The following is a 15,715-nucleotide window of genomic DNA, read 5'->3' as shown; positions in this document are numbered from 1 at the left end:
CAATGTCCAACTCAAGAACAATTTGCGTGTGATTTACTACAAAGGCGCAAATAAAATACACAGGCACAATAATGACATATTGTAAGCATATTTCCATAATGACCATTGCAATCTACTAAGAGCAGCGCAAATTAGGACAGGGTCGCAAATAAGAGACCTCGGCAGGACATCGCAATGAAAATGCGGACTGTGGAGTGTGAAATTCCAGCTAAGTAAAAGCACACTAAGAAAAAACCGGAGGACGAAAGATGAAGGGTAAAAGAAGTTATAAAAAACCTGATCTGACTTCTCCTCGTGACTTCTCCAGCAAATTAAACATAGCATAGATTTGGCAAAACTATGTATTTTTTATATTTTAAAAAAAGGATGTTCCTCAAAAAATTACCGCAGAGTATCCGCAAAATGTAATACTCTCCTCCCATTAATGTTGCTTCTAAAAGGAAAACTTCTACAAATGCATATGCAATAAGGTCGCAAAAATAACACTTTTCAGAGCTAAATATCTACTGCGTGTATATAGTAAGTTCAGTCGTTTTTAATGGCAAAATGATGGTTTGCGCAAGCTGTTAGTAAATCTGACCCTTAAAGGGGTCATATGATGAATTTTTTTTAAATCTGTAAAATAAGTCTTTGGCATTCCCAGATTCCGTATGTGAAGTTTTATCTCAAAACACCCTACAGATAATTAATTATAGCATGTCAAAATTGCCATTTTGTAGGCCTGAGCAAAAATGTGCCGTTTTTGGGTGTGTCTTTTAAAATGCAAATGAGCTGATAAAATGCAAACACTGATCGCAATGATGGTGGTTTGTTCAAATAAACATGCTTCATCAGTCAGTGATTTTTACTTTAATGTTTAAAATTAATTGATTAATTAATATGACTAATTATTTGTCTTTAAAACACAACTTTGGTTTAGTTTCGATGAAGGGGTACTTGAGCCTTACTGATAGGGCTGTGGAACCACTGACTTAGGGTGACCATACGTGCCATTCTTCCCAGACGCCATATGTGCGTATGCGGTCAACAAATACGACTTCCGGAAGACGCACTGAAATCCTGGCAAGGACGCATCCGGGAAGAATGGCCTGTATGGTCACCCTAGTGTTATTGAGAGCCTTGTGCAAACAGTTTTTGGGATTTCTTCATCGTTTTAGAAATGTCTTTTCTTTGATTATGAACACCAAATGCTTTCTGACATAAGGTCGTTGCTCAAAACGAACTTTGTGATCGATTTTCTGGCAAATTCTAGTGGCCTTAGCTTCTTCACATCTTTTGCCTCTTTGTTTACATCCATGCCGGCATCAGGGACGGATTATGGCGATGATGTGCCCTGGGCACGGATGTCTCAAAGGCCCCCCTTTACCAATTTTTTGGGCAACAGCGTTGCACCTGTATGCACAGGGCTGTTGGTTCGCCTCTGCCTGTATGCCCCATTTTACAGGATTAACAATGGCACTAATACGCGGGGAGAGAATGCACACAATATTCTGTACTTTCACACCACAAATTGGTTTATTTATATCTCACCAGTATCTGACAACATACTGTACAACATACTCAATCAAAAAGCCCGGTTGCATGAAAGTCCTTAAGATAAGAAATCCCTTAAATATAAGGTTAAGGGTGTTCTTAATAAAAAATGGGTTGCAAGAAAAAACCTTAAGTGAACCTTAAGGCTGTCAATAAGTATTTACCCTTAAATGCTAAAGTATTACCTTAAGTTCTGTTATGCGTTGCTACAAAGTCCTTAAGTCCCATTTTTCCCTTAAAACTTAAGGGAATATAACAGGTCCCTTAACCTCACACGCGATGGCTGATTTTATGGTTATTTAAGAAAATGAAGTACCAAAGCGCATTTCTAACGTTTGGAATAATCCCTTAGAGAAAAGTGATGCGCATTTATTAGGAGAATAGCGGTTTGATCGTCCGTCAATCTAAACAGTTTCCAGTTTGAATTACTTTCAGGTTTTAAACATACGGCACTTTACAGTCTGTTATTTGCGATGTTTCATTGTGCGTTGATTTGTTTACGCTGTGAGATTTTGTAATTATAGCAACCGCTCCTCCTCTGCTGTCTTTTGGCAGAGACTATTGTAAAATACTTAGAATAGACACTTAGGTAAGGGTGACAGTTAAGACCTTTGTTGCAACGCTCTTAAATAAATGCCTTACCTCAGAGATTTTTTTCTCCCTCAGGGAAACCCTCACTTAAGGAGTTTCATGCAACCGGGCACGCACACCTCTCCAAATCATATCACAGGAGAAAATTCTTATTTGAAAAATTGGAATCAATTGAAAACATGCGCTGGCCGCGAGTGTAAAAGCTTTGTGTGTCCAGCCCCTTAAATCTTAGAATAAAAAGTTGGTTTAAATTTACCTTAGCTTCCACAACATCATCAAAATCCAGTTCCCTCACAAGATCGCATTCAATGGCCATTAAAGACAGACAGTGAATTTAGACGTCCTTGACACATTTTGCTTCTTAGTTCGTTTTTTACTCTTGCCATTAGAGAAAATGAACGTTCTACTTCACAGTTGCTGACTGGCAAGGTGATGAAAAGCTGTCCTTTTTGTGCTATCTTATCACTCATCCACTTTGTTGTGGTTTTAAACTCATTTTTGTTTTGGTTTTTGAGTAACCGTCTTCTACGCGTGACTTTTATATTACGCAATGCTTTTCACTCGCCTCTAGATGTCCCTCTCAACAGCGCAGCAATACATAAAAATTATTTATTTGATTTATTTACTAGTTAATACTTTGCAACTGCAAAAAACACATTATTCCTCAATATTTAACACAATTTTACTGAAAATAAAATTAAAATAAAAATATTTATTTGAAAAGAATAGACACAGCAAATTTGTCAGGGCCCCCTGGTGGCCAGTGCCCTGGGCAAGTGCCCAGTAGGCCCGTGCGTTAATCCGTGCCTGGCCGGCATTAGACACCCTTTTGAAGTGATTTGGTACATCCGCTGACAGCAATGCAGGCTCTGTTACACACTCCAATGTTACTGATGCACTTCTAAATAAGAGCAACCTTTATTGACAACATTTATTGGAAAGCTTTCCCTGAAGAACAGAAGCTGTTGTAGAAGCAAATGGACAACCAGCCCTCAACTAATACATACAGTATGGATTTCAAATGAAATGTGGACAGGGAAATATGTGTGTACTGCTCAGTTGTCCATTTAGTTTATTTCTTTCCAAACAATGGCTGATGTGTCTTTACGGTGGGTGGGTACAAATGTACAAATTCAAGTAGGACAAAGCAAGAGCTAAGCTTGTGGTAATTTTCTTCTCCCGTGACAAGGATGTGATGAAATACTAGCTAGTTTAGATTTGTGTGTGCGAGATAGCAGATGATGTTTCCAGAGCAGATTACACCAGGCTTTGCTTGGAGTGTCTCTGCGAGCATCTCTTTGAAGGTTGTAATCCGTGGATTTGAGCTCGGATGGGGGAGATGAACAGAAAGAACGCAAATTGAACTCTGGGAGGAGCATCCAACAAGTTGACCTGCCTCTGCAGCTTAGTCTATGCAGACATCACTTGAAGGAAGGCTTTACGGATGCTACCCACGCACACATATTTGTTTGATGCAATTCAGAAATCTGATTGCCAACAGCCCTGAAGCAAAAGTAGTTTTTTCAAATCATGAAGGCACTTAACATCAAAACAAGTAAGCCTGGTGTCTTTTTTGTGCAATATTTGAGCTACATTGAAAGGAAAGATTTATTTAATCAATGAGGGACATGGTGTTCATGTGTCTTTATGAGGTGACTTAGTTCCTGTAAGACAAAAATGTTAATAGCAGCCAAATGTAAATTTCAACTGACATTATTACATATACTTTACATTATTTCACATATACCTTATGGTATATGATTAAGAGTTTCATTAGAGTTTCCATAAAAACATTGAATGCTATGCACTAAAGGTCTTCATGGGTCCACTTAGATCTGAAAACCCAAGGTCCGACCCGAGACCCAGTCAGATTCGGGTCTTCACATTGGCCTCGGACATGGGTCGGGTATAATAATAGCGGCATCGGCCCTCGCTAAACTATCTCGACCAGAACTATCTCACGTGCGTCAATGTCCTTTTCCAACCTCTCCTCTGTTTGCCAGGAACGATTGCGGCATCGTCTGTCTGGCAGTAGATTAATTTTCTTTGAGACAGACCCGTCAATCAATTTCAAATCTACATTTGAAAGTGAAAGAGACAAGTTTCTCAAGTACACAACACATACTTGAAATGTGACCTCTGCATTTACCCTATCCTAGTGAGTAGTAAAAACACACACTGCAAGTCATGAACACACACACACACACCCAGAGCAACGGGCATCCGGGGAGCAATTAGGGTAAGGTGCCTTGCTCAAGGGCACCACAGCTGTGAGCCTCGAACGGGCAACTCTCTGGTTACAAGCCTGACACTCTTACCACTAGGCTACAACTGCCCCTATTTTGGTTGCGATGGCAACAGGGTTTCTTTCTGACTGGTGCGTCCGGGGCTGCAGACTGCACACACGTTGGTGCAGTTTACATTCTTGTGCAGTCGGGTTAAAAATATTGCCGCTGGTTTGAGTCGGACTGGGGTCTAATTTTCTTGGGTTTGTCTCGGGTTGGGTCCTTTTTATTTATTATTTATGCATTGGGGTTTGGGTAAAATTGATTAGGGTTAGGGCTACTATGCACTATTTTTTTCAAGTAAAGAATAAATAATATCATTTATTAAGTATCCAAAACCTCATGTTAAAGGTGCACTCATTCAAAATAATTATACCACAAATGACATCTGACCAGTCTTAAATGAATGTCTTAAAATAACCACCAGAGCAATGTCTGTGGTAAGAGGAATAATTTAATCCGGTCCTTTGAATTATTCGAAAATAATGCACATGTGGTGGGTGCTTTACCACATTGGTTGTGCATTATCTTTTAATAATAGTTATTCCTTTTTAGTTTTTAGTAAATGCTTAAAAACACATACACTCAAATGAGATGAAGACTCACAACATACACCACAACCAGCACAAGAACCAATTTACAAAACATTACTAAATTATAATTTAGGGCGGTTTCCCAGACAGGGTTTAGATTAATCCAGGACTAGGCCTTAGTTATTTAAGTAGTTTTTACAAATAAACCTTACAAAAAACTTCTTGTGTGCACCTTGAGACAAAACAATGGTACTGATGTATGTTAAAATATGTCAATGCAAGGTGTTTTTAAATTAAGGCTGCTCAAACATGCATTTTAGTCTGGGACTAGGATAAACCGGGAAACCGCCTCCTAATGTAAAGATTAATTAAATATGATGATAATTGTTTGATTTAAAATACAGTCTAGCCTAAGAGAACCCCAATTCAGATTTTTTTTAAATTCACTGTACTACAATATATACACTCACCTAAAGGATTTTTAGGAACACCTGTTCAATTTCTCATTAATGCAATTATCTAATCAACCAATATCATGGCAGTTGCTTCAATGCATTTAGGGGTGTGGTCATGGTCAAGACAATCTCCTGAACTTCATACTGAATGTCAGAATGGGAAAGAAAGGTGATTTAAGCAGTTTTGAGCGTGGCATGGTTGTTGGTACCAGTTACTGCTCAGTTACTGGGATTTTCATGCACAACCAATTCTAGGGTTTACAAAGAATGGTGTGAAAAGGGATAAACATCCAGTATGCGACAGTCCTGTGGGCAAAAATGCCTTGTTGATGCTAGAGGTCAGAGGAGAATGGGCCGACTGATTCAAGCTGATAGAAGAGCAACTTTGACTGAAATAACCGAGGTATGCAGCAAAGCATTTGTGAAGCCACAACACGCACAACCTTAAGGAGGATGGGCTGCAACAGCAGAAGACCCCACTGGGTACCACTCATCTCCACTACAAATAGGATAAAGAGGCTACAACTTGCACAAGCTCACCAAAATTGGACAGTTGAAGACTGGAAAAATTTTGCCTGGTCTGTTGAGTTTCGATTTTTGTTGAGACATTCAGATGGTAGAGTCAGAATTTGGCATAAACAGAATGAGAACATGGAGCCATCATGCCTTGTTACCACTGTGCAGGCTGGTGGTGGTGTAATGGTGTGGGGGTTGTTTTCTTGGCACACTCTAGCCCCCTTAGTGCCAATTGGGCATTGTTTAAATGCCACGGCCCACCTGAGCATTGTTTCTGACCATGACCACCATGTACCCATCCTCTGATGGCTATTTCAGGTTTCTTGAACATGACAATGAGTTCACTGTACTAAAATGGCCCCCACAGTCACCAGATCTCAACCCAATAGAGCATCTTTGGGATGTGGTGGAACGAGAGCTTCATGCCCTGGATGTGCATCCCTCAAATCTCCATCAACTGCAAGATGCTATCCTATCAATATGGGCCAACATTTCTAAAGATTGCTTTTAGCACCTTGTTAAATCAATGCCACATTGAATTAAAGCAGTTCTGAAGGTGAAAGGGGTCAAACACAGTATTAGTATGGTGTTCCTAATAATCCTTAGTATATACCAATGTCCACACAGACGTCCACTCCAAAAGTAACTGCACCTAAAGGACAGCATGTGACTATCTACCGTGTTATTTGCACTTCCCTACTACTTTGCATCAATAAGTCAACGTTTCTCTCATATTCTATACAGTATGCCTTCATTACACATGCACATCCTCTCTATATCTTATATGCTCTCTTAAAAACAACCTCTCACTGTCTTGTCTTTGTGCTCTTGCTAAAAGCAACATAAGCAGTACCGCAGGGTCAGGGTTTGGATCACTTTCCCTCTGGAGATGCGATGCAATGGTAATTCTATGATGCATGTGTCACAAGCCATCTCTTCAACACAACATTTCAGCATGATGAAATATGACTGAGCAGCTTCTGCCCTGATATGCTATTCAAGAGATGATAGACGGGAATTAGCACACGAAAACTGGATAACCTTGGGGAGAGGAGCGATTTTCTCTCCTCAAAGCGCGTGTATGTGCGAGCGTGTGTGCATGTGTTCTCCTGCTAAAAGCTTTGTTGAATGTTGGCTGTTTCCCCTGGATACGTTCCCAGTTTGGTGTCTTATAAAGATGTCTGGGATTTTCTTTCTCCATCTGAAACATCCTTCCAAGAACGTCAGAAGCATTCCCTGAAATTTCCTATAGCTGCCTCCGTACTCCCTCCATACTGCTCAGCAATGCTGCCATTATTTGTAGCAAGACATACTTTATTGTATTGAGAAACTAATGTAAGTCATTATTCCCTCTATTGATGCAGTTTAGAGATAAAATAAAGACTATCAATAATTTGATAATGGCTTAAATCTCTGTCACACAATAGATAATTTTTATAGGACACAAGCCACGGACTAGTTATAGGAGTTTTGAGGTGTTGTGTTTTATTCTTTTATCACCTGACTGACCCTGAAAAATAATAGCATACAGGTTTGGCATTCCACAAGGGCGAGTAAATGACAACAATTAAAATTTTTAGGTGGTCTAATCATTTTTGTTGGCAGTGAACATCTATGTGGGGATTTCTATAATGGCACAGTAAACCAGAGAAACCAAACATGACAAAAGAGAGAATGTTTTCTTCCTTTAATTCATTGTGTGCTAGAAGGTCTCCATAATTTAGACAAAGTGAACCTTACAGAAATGCTTGTACTAGGTCTAAACAGTCTAAACGTAAATGCAATATGACCTCAATATCTATGCTCCTCATGTATATAACCAATGACAGGGGGAATATGGGTCTCTGCACAAGAACGAATGTGAGAAAGAGAGAGACATCATTAATTATTGATCTCCCATCACTGCTTGAGAGGTAACGTGACTGGAAGAAAAAAGCTGTATTAATTTTAATGTTTCTCAATCTGAAGCCTAGATTGAAAGAAGGGAACCTGTATTGAGCGGCAGTAAACTTTGTTGTGTGGGGAATATCGACATGAAATGTAATAAAAGGGTTTGTGATTTATTACTGGTCTTGTCCTTTGAGAAACATCTTTTGTGGGCTGTACAGGAACAAAAAGCCAAAGAGAAGATACAAACAATCTCTGTGTTCTCCAAAGGACCCTTCAGCCTTTCTCTCATTTTCTTTTAATCAGTGCCTCTTTCTTTACTGCTGTATTTCAAAGATTCCTCATAGTTATTTATTTAAATACGGACTAAATTGAGACGTCAGGTGTTGGAGAAGGAATTGCGCATTTTGAAAATGTGAAGAATGAGATGTACATTAAGAAAAGTTTTAAATGTTTAATGTTTTATAGGCCGTGTTCCGGTTGCTCGATTGGTAGAGCAATGTGTAAGCAGTGAAATGAGTAATATTAAAAGGACAACACTGAATAGTTTAAATAAGAATAAAAATTCTATCCGTGAAAATGAGAAAAATTATTTGTTTGCCAAGCAGCTTAGGCCCTTCCATGTTAGCGACTCCCCACCGTCTACAGAGATCTCTACTCTTTTATTAATAACCTGATAAAGTACAGCCATGCTTTCATTGGAAAAAATGGGATAATCTCCCTATGAACTATGGGCTTAAGTTAGTCGAATTACCCATTCTTTCAAGACATCAGTGTTTTCTTAAAGGGCGAGTTCTGAACGATCACAAAATGTTTTGTTATATCCAACAAAGTTTGTAGGACTTGTAAGAGTGTAAGACTTGCAGAAAGCACATGTTGCAAGCTCTCTGTAGTATTCTTTATTTAAAAAAAGCCAAATATGATATTAAACCTATGATTTCCTTACTCCGAAACCGTCCGAGATGCATATGTCCATAATTTTTCAGATGAACAGTTATTTTAGAAAATGTTTTAGATCTTTCAGTTAATCAAATGTAAAGTTACGGGGTCCACGTCCTTCAAGTCCAAAAAATGTGCATGCATCTAGTGTTAATTTTGACACCTATTTTTAATTTAGTCTTAGTCTTGTGCATATCTTTTTTTGTTAGTCACGTTTTAGTCGACTAAAAGTCTCATCATTTTAGTCTAGTTTTAGTCAACTAAAAGTCTTGTTATTTTAGTCTAATTTTAGTCAAAAGAAGACTTAATATATCTTAGTCAAGTTTTAGTTAAAACATTTTTGTCTTTTTAAAAATTGATTATTTCTGATAACCATTTCAGTCAAATAAATTAAGCTAAAACAAATATAATAAGACAGCATGACAACCTTCAAAGGTGGTTTTTGCTTTTCAGCATTTTTTTTTATTAACAACATTAACTCATTTTTTTTTACATATAATGGATTTCTTTATGCAGTTAATTAATAAACAATTGGTATCGGCCTTTCTCGTGCTATTGCCGATATGCCGATGGTTTCAAATTCATCAAAAATCGGCCGATAAATATCGGCGGCCGATACATCGGTGCATCACTACTTTTTGGCTAAAAACAGACAGATTTCATGCAAAATAGGCAGAAATTACATGCATTGTGAACGTCAGACTTATAATAATTTCGTCTCATCTAGTCAACGAAAACTCGAAAGCGTCTCGTCATGTTTTCGTCACCTTAGAGCCATTTTTAGCTAGTCTTCGTCACATTATCGTCATAAAAAAAGGTGCGTCAACTAAATCATTTTGTTATCGTCATCGTTGACGAAAACAGCACTGCTTGGGTGCGCATTATTTTCTTATACTTTAATGGCCGTCATCAATTATTCCTTACGTATACCTTGTAATGCACTTTAAGTTGCTGTGGGAAAATCATCTGCCAAATACATACAAAATGAAATGTTTGATCATTAATATTCATAATGCGCAGAACTTAGGTTTAAATAGAATCCAATGTTGGTTGTGGTGACATAGCGTTGCGGCTGGGTAGGACAAAAACAATGATTAACATGGAAAATATATATTTTATCGTGTGTCATGAAGTCGCTTCGCTTGTAGTTATATATTAAGGTGTAATAGGCCTCAATTAAAACAACTAAATGTTTGCTAAATGTTAGAAAAACAACATCAGAAATACACTCAGAATCCACTCCATTATATCAGAAATGCCATTAAAATGAAGATCTTTCATAGTTTTTCAAAAAGATCCTGTGTCTTAAGTCAATAACATTCATAACGGTATGATTTAATTTGCTATTTCCAACGATAACTGCTAGATATAACTATTAAAGCAGATATTACTTTCTCTTATTTATTAAGTGCAGTCTATCTCATGCCCAAGTGTCTAAAATTTTCTCTTGCACATAATATTATTGAATTGGACTTTTAATGTTCATCAGCATAATTTTTTAAAGAATTTCTCTAAAAAGCAAGTTTATGTGTACTGTTATTTGGCATGTTGTGTATCATCAAACCCACTTATTATTAAGTTAATGCTACAGCTAGCAATATGACAAGCTAAATCATTCACTACTCCAAGCATAACCAATTTACTATGAATAGCTTAAAAAGAAAATATTTTGGAGATTTTGGAAGATGATGCACACTGAGTAAAACAGGTTTAGCTTTCTTGCGCTGTTGACAGGAGGAGATACAGTATAGTATATTTTGACAACCTGGAAACATCTGTATCACATCAACACATGTCACTACCAAACAACACGACACTGCTGGCTCTGCTCCTGACTGACAGGAGGGGTAATCAGCCTGTCGCTTACTGACCGGGGTGAACTAGTATTGTAGGCTCTCATATCCACACAGCAAAAAACGTGATCTTAAAAAGTATCTATATCTAAACATCTAAATAAATAAAAATAAAAAAACTATAAAAATAAAGAAAATGTAATAATCAATTAATAATTTGTTGCTACCTTGCTATTGGAAGAGTTTTTTTTCTGGCTTCAGACACACATTTTAAAAATAATTGGTGCTAAATAGCACTTAAAGCTTGTAATCATAGGGGGACCATTTTTAGTGCTACATAGCACCTATATAACACCTACAAATAACCAGAAGTTGTGATATAGCACAACATATGGTTCTACAGAGCACAATCTACACAGGTGCTACATAGGTGCTATATAGCACTTAAAGGCGGAGTAGGAGTACCCCAATAGAATCTGGACCTTCTTTTAAAAGACCCATCCCACACATACGCAACCCGGCAAGGATGTCGGTTAGTAGACACGCTCCTTACTACTGATTGGCTACAAGTGTGTTTTGGTAGTCGGCCCGTCTCCTTTTCCGAAGCGTTTTTCAAACATTGTGCACTCCGCCTTTAAGGGGAAACACCACTGTTTTACAATATTTTACTATTTACCTCAACTTACCCTTTTTTTTCAATGCCTGCCCTTAATTTTTGTACAGCAGGTTGTGAATGTGTTAGCATTTAGCCTAGCCCCATCCACTCCCCAGGATCCAAACAGGCATGAATTTAAATCCACCAAAATGTCCGTGTTTTCCCTATTTAAAGACTGTTCCATGAGAAGCTACACGAGTAAGTATGGTGGCACAAAATAAAGCATGGCGTTTTTTTAAGCGAATAAAAAATTTGAACTATATTGTATGGTAAAAAAGCACTTAGTTGGCAGCACCTCGACCTCGGCGCAGTAATATTGATGAAGTTTAAGCGAAAGGGGGAGTAGGCAGGAGTGATGATGTTACTGCACACTGAGGTCGAAGTGCTGCAAGCTAAGTGCTCTATCGCCATACAATATAGTTCTCATTTTTTATCCGCTTAAAAAAAAAATCGCCACCATTTATTTGGTGCCACCATACTTGTGTAACTACTCATGTAACAGTTTTTAAATAGGGAAAACATGGAAGTGGTTGGTGGCTGCTAAATTAATCATTGTTTGGATCCTAAGGAATGAATGGGGCTAGGCTAAATGCTAACACATTCACGACATGCTGTACAAAGATTAAGTGCACGCATTGAAACAAGATAGGTATGTATTAATTCATCTAAGTTGAGGTAAGAACATAGTAAAATATTGAAAAAACAGTGGTGTTTTCCTTTAAATTGGTTATATGATTACAAGCCAGTGAACCACTTTTTGTGCTTTTAGCATCATTTTTAGAGTGTACAATACAATACACTTTTAATAACTTTTGACTGAATGGTTCTTTGAGGAACCAAAAATTGTTCTTCTATGGCATCGCTGTGAAGAACCTTTAATCACCTTTAATTTTAAGAGTGCAGGATATGTTTTAAGGGTGTTTAGATATTTATACTCATAAATAAAAAATAAGCTTCTTGAATTAGGAAAATGATTTTTTCCCCATAATAGTTGAAAAAACATTAATGAAACATTACTGTGAAAGAGTTTCTAGTTACGTCCTGTAATTTTTTGAATAATTTTGCACTTTAGGTGCATTAATATTTTAAAGCCAGATAGGCTGTTGGTATAAGTACTACATTCCAGCCTATCGTTGCAGTTCATACAGTACCAAATGATGTGGGTCCATCAACTATATTTCACTCAGTAATTTTATTCGCACTGTAAGTGATTGCGCATGAACCCCATCAGTGGGATGCGCTGTGGCTGTCTAAGCTTGCAGATGAAGAGGCCATACTGGCGTCATACCTCTGAGAGTCCATCAGCTTAATAAAAGTGTCAGGGCGCTTGATTTGTTATGTCTGTTAATAACACAAGCAAAGGGGTCGACAGGAAAGAGATTAAACAGACGGCTAGGACTGACAAGCAGGTGCTGTCATTGGTCTTCACTCATCCGGCTTCCCAACCCTATATACTTCTTATTTTCTCTATATCTCAAACACAAACATTCAATTTCCAGAGATTGCACCGCAGTGCTTCTCCGCTCCAGGACTGTATTGATATGTAGGAGACTTCAGTCCTTGATGCCCTCCCCAATCAGATTTGGGCTGTTTTGTAGTCAACAAAAGATGGCAGTTTGGTTTTTGCTTGTTAAAAAGCTAAAGTATGTAATTTCTTTGGCCAATATATAGTTTGTCCAAAAGTTAGAAAAGTATTGATTGTTTTGTTTGAACACTTTTCTCATTTGCCAGTGGCTGGCCACATACGAGTCACTGGTCGAGCCGTTAATGTGTCAGGCTGGTCGGTATCCTCAACAGACAGAGCAATGTTTCAATAGTGTCACAGGTACACTGCGTTTAGCTATTAGAGTATTTTCACATTAAATTATACACTTCAGCTTTAGGCCTGATACTTTTAAACATATATATTAAACATATATGATTCTTTTAAACAGCAGCCTTTCTTTGTTCAGTTTGGTTCACACCTACAGTACTGTGCAAAGTAGGCTACCACCAGCAGACTTGTTGTTTTAGAAGTTTTAATGTATATCCATATTTATTTTTCACTCTATTTTATTAAGATACAGAAAATACAGGAAATATGTACACAAAAATACAAAATACAATTTTCAGGACTAAATGTCTTCTTTAGTGTTTAGTGTGAGCTCTCTTGCCACTAAACACATCTTGAGCGTTTTTGAGCAGAATTAAGTAAAAAGTTTTTATTTTTCGATTTAACCTCTCGACGCGCACTAGCTCGGGTGCGGGATGACGCCAGTTTTTTTTAACGCTGCAAACAATATCTATATAGCCTACTGTCTACAAACATTAATAATATTAACATTACTATAAATCGTTTAAAAGAATTACGGGTTAAGCATCAGTGTATGGTCTCTGTTTTGAGATACAGATGCTCTAGCATCATAAATGTAGTATTTTGTTACAGAAGTCCAGATGACAACATGCAAAATATAAACGGGACTCCTTACCTTTGTGTTGATATAACGATCGCGAATCGATTCCAGTCTGTTTCAGATGTGTGAATAACTCTTTAAAACCGCCTTCCTACATCCAATGACCATTTTTGTCCACAAATGCGTGTAATCCATGAAATATAGATATATTGTCCATTGTTTACATCAGAACGTCTTGTAATAGAATATAATATACATTCTGAGGATTATGTACGTCGTAACACTTGTATATGAGATTACACTCGCGTTCAAACCACGTTCAAACTTTGTTTTAAATAGTAGGCGGGAGTATAATACATAATGTCCAAACAGCGCTGTCAAATAATGTGACGTCATCTGGCTCGCTTGTTCCTCCAATGACTTCATGGAAAATATTGATGGACAGAACGTGTAGCCAGTGAGATAACGAATCCAACGATCTTTGTGTGACGTTTTATTTTCAGGTGTGGAAACTGCATTTTATACGCTAACGTAAGGATGAATAATAATAAGAACGAACTTGTTTGCATGTAAACAAAAGACTTTTATTTTGGGGCTGACTGGCACCTAGAAAAGGCACTAGTCTTACAAAAACCCTTGCAAGTACCTAATTTTTGGGCGTATTGACTTCAAATGTGAAACATAACTTCTTCAGAATTGTGGCTTTGGCATCATTGCATTTCTAGGTTTCACACACATATTTATCATTAAGAGTTTTAGTATTAAAAAAGATGTTAATTTTTTATTATTACAATGTACTTCGGCCTCTCTAACTTTTTTATCTTAAAATAATTTTGAAACCTGGAAAATGAAGCTCAAAGTGTCTTCTTTCTAATGATAACATTATGCTTATACTCTAAACGGTTTAGTAAAAACAACCCTTTTAGTGAAAGTAGGTATTTTCATGGTTTGGGCCAGAGTGGGGGTGCTTTTCAAGAGGTTAAGGGATCCTGCATTTTCCTGCTATTGCTCAAGTGGAAGGGAAGTTTACCCTAAAAACTTGACACATAGTTTACATTTTATACAGTTTTTAATACTATGTACACATTTTCTGGATGTATTCTATTAAACAGACTAAGAAACATTTATATATGATCGTTATAACATTGCAAAAACAACCAATCTAATTCTGGCATGGTGGCCTAAGACTTTGGCACAGTAGGCTACTGTATAAATAACAGATCTAATGTATGTGTGCACAGAATGAAATTTAGCTACAAACCTATTTAGCTGCATTGTTTTTGTGGTGTCTGACAACTATATACGTAGCAGCTCTTACTGTTTTAATGTGTTATATGCTCTATATATGTGGTTTTGTATTATACTGTACAGTAAATCAATCAATGCATGAATATGCATAAAGAGGAGCGCCAGTGCTTCCAAATTCTTGAAGTAAACCTGACCGAACTTTTCTTCGGACATACCAGGGCTTGAACAATACAGTTTGATTGATTCTGATTTCTACACATAAATGTATAGATACAATGCCTAAAGTTAGCTGCATAAGATCTTATTCCACTGTTAGCAAACATCTCACTTGCACTGTTTTTCCGCGGTTCTTTCAATAGCATTCTAAGGGAATCATTGTATGCCACCACCAAAGCCTGCATGCTCTTCTTTTTGTAGTTGCGCCAGAGGTGCGCAGCATACCAAGGCAAGCAAAAGCTTTTAAATAATACAGTTTATGACACAGTAATAGTGTCATTTTTATATATGACACTATCTATGTATAGACGGTTTTAGCAGTAACAATATAAACAAACAGCTTTCGTAAAACAAACGTAACTTCCGTTAAACTTCCGCAAAGAATCAATAACAACAGTCATTTTAGAGTAGTTTATTTCTGATAACAAGCAATAAAAACAAGTAGATTACCTAAAGTATATCAAAAACTACACTGAGCTAACGTTACTGTGTAAAATTAATGTATACAATGTTAAATACAGATCGGCTGTCAAACCTTCCTTCACATAGCTGTGATGAGGTATTTGTTCCAGAGTTAAGTTTAGCCACAAGCCAGAGCATTAAATAAGTTATGTTCCATTCAGATGCGCATCTGCAATGATGCGCGTACGTCCTGTGAAACCGTTTATAGG

The 15,715-nt window shown here is 37.4% G+C and overlaps 1 protein-coding gene across 1 annotated transcript in view; it reads left to right on the top strand.

The window, feature by feature from the left end:
* Positions 1-15,715, top strand: part of tmem8b (transmembrane protein 8B) — a 245,368-nt gene that overhangs the window by 57,900 nt on the left and 171,753 nt on the right. The window lies entirely within an intron of this gene.

The sequence above is a fragment of the Misgurnus anguillicaudatus genome, chromosome 22, assembly GCF_027580225.2.
Source record: "Misgurnus anguillicaudatus chromosome 22, ASM2758022v2, whole genome shotgun sequence".
Taxonomy (NCBI): Eukaryota; Metazoa; Chordata; class Actinopteri; order Cypriniformes; family Cobitidae; genus Misgurnus; species Misgurnus anguillicaudatus.
The sequence above is the reverse complement of the archived record's forward strand: the minus strand, read 5'-3'. Positions and strand labels throughout refer to the sequence as shown.